The sequence below is a fragment of the Camelus bactrianus genome, chromosome X, assembly GCF_048773025.1.
Source record: "Camelus bactrianus isolate YW-2024 breed Bactrian camel chromosome X, ASM4877302v1, whole genome shotgun sequence".
NCBI lineage: Eukaryota > Metazoa > Chordata > Mammalia > Artiodactyla > Camelidae > Camelus > Camelus bactrianus.
In genome coordinates, this window is record NC_133575.1 from 4012330 (window position 1) to 4014726 (window position 2397).

Here is a 2397-nt window from a genome sequence, read left to right on the forward strand (position 1 = left end):
TGAACTCATCTACAAAACAGAAACAGACTCACAGACATAGTAAATAATCTCATGGTTACTGGGGGAGAGGGGGTGGGAACGGATGAATTTGGGAGTTTGACATTTGCAAATGATAACCACTATACATGAAAAGAGATAAAACACAAATTCCTTCTGTCTAGCACACAGAACTGTACTCAGTATCTTATCACTACCTTTAATGAAAAAGAATCTGAAAACAAATATACGTGTGTATATGCGTGACTGGGACATGATGCTGTACACGAGAGATTAACACACTGTAAGTGACTATACTTCAATAAAAATAAAAAGAAAGTTAATTAAGGAGGGAAACGATGCCTCACAGATAATGAAATCATATTTTAAAGCAATAGTAATTAAAACAGTTTCCTTCTGGCTCATGGACTATGACAAGAATACTTATTGTATAATTATTTACAGCAATAAAAGTTTGGAAATAACTTAAGTATCCACCAATAGAATAATGGTTAAGAAAATTATGGCAAACCCATGTGATAAAATGCCACACAAGCATTTAAAAAAACCAAGCAACTCAGTATAACTTTGCAGTAACGTCCAAGTGATGTCTTTTCTTGGCTAAAGGAAGACATAAAACAGCTGACCCACGGATGTCATATGTGGTTGATGGCTAAACTTTACCTTGTCCCTATAAAAACAGATCTTTCAGTTCACCATGACGATTCTTTACTTGGACATTTGATTCTTCTTAACCTGGAGGACTTAGATGACCCATGGACCCATCACATGATAGTTTTAGTGGCTCAGATACAGCAAACTCTTTTAGAAAGGGTTCATGGCACTCCTGGCTGAACTTGCAAAATAAATATATAAGGTATTCTCAGGTTGAATGACCTCTGGACATTTAAGACATGGTTTGAAAACAAAAAAATTAAGGTCTTTATTTCTATACGTTCAAGCACGTTACTAAAACAAAGGATGAAGAGTATATTTGGCTATCAGATCAGTCTTGCGATAAACAGAGTAAGACTCTACGTATCACTTTTTAAAAAAATGTCTTGGGAGGGGAGAAATAGAAATGGAATATACATTAAACACATTGTTTTTTTAAGGTATCCCCATTCCATCAAATATTTTAAAGAACTGGGCTTTTAAACTATGGGCTACAAATTATTTGTAGCCCATCCACTAATATGACTTTAGGAATAACTCTTTATTTCTTCAGTAGTTTCTCAAGAAAGGTGACACAGACACCTATTTGGAGAGTGTTACACAGAAGGCTAGGTTTTTGTGGTTTTCTTTTTCTCTTTTTGTACAAATCTCTGACACCCTAAGAGCGGGACACTACTTAATTAAAAAGTTGGAATTCAATAGGAAGGAGTGTATTCTATACAAACTGCAGATGCGAAAACAGGTGTGGCATCTGAAATAACCAGATGGTTGATTTACCTTGCTTCTTTCAGAGTCCAGTCTAAACTGAAACTTAGAAACAATCTTCCCCACCCTGCCTCCCAAAGGATTGAGTAATGAATTTCCAATTCTTAAGAGTCTTCCCCCCACCCCCAATACAACCAAAACATGGTAAATCTGTATTCCCTAGTATCTTTAAAGGGAGAAATGTCTTAATTCTCATTAGAGGGAAAATAAAATAAAACAGCCATCATGACTAAGCGTTCCTCACATTCACTCTCTTAGGCAACATTTGGTTATAATATTTAACATTGGCTCTTAGTGGTAGATACAAATACAAAAAGTATTTGTCTGGTAGGTAGAAATAAAAAGCATTTGTCTGTTGACTCGCCCCCGCAAAGCCTTTAAAAAATCTACCTCTTTTCTGCCCTGAAACGTTCCAGCTCTCCGTGGGAGTCCCTGCTTCCTAGCACATAAACTTGATTTTCCACTATTAGCTGAAGGATGCTCAGACAACATCACATTAATTTCGGTGGACACTAAATTCTATCTAATTCAGCAAGCAAGCCTGTGTTATTGGTACCTCCAAGGGCAGGGATGGCAGGAACGCCTCTTAGGATGGCGGATCGATGCTCACCACGCAGGCGGTTCTGGTGGTCAGTTACTACGGGTTTCTCAGCACGGACCAGGGTCCTGTTTTCCTTAACAACCCGAATTTGCCTAAAATCACGACTCGCGCGTGCCTTGCCCACCAAGCCGCCGGATGCACACCCATGGCCCCACTGCCTCTGCACCCTCCCCGTGTTTGCCGGGAATCACCAGCTCTCTGTACCCCAACTCCCCATGGCCCCCGCCTTCCAGCCTCGAGCTGTTGGATGGGGAAGTCAGGCTGCTGACGGAGGCAGCACAGACCTGTTGTTTGATCCCAGGACGCACGCCCTGTTTGATGAGACCCCAGAGGGACAGGTGCACGGAGGCTAATTTAATGTCCTCCCGCTCTGCAGTTAC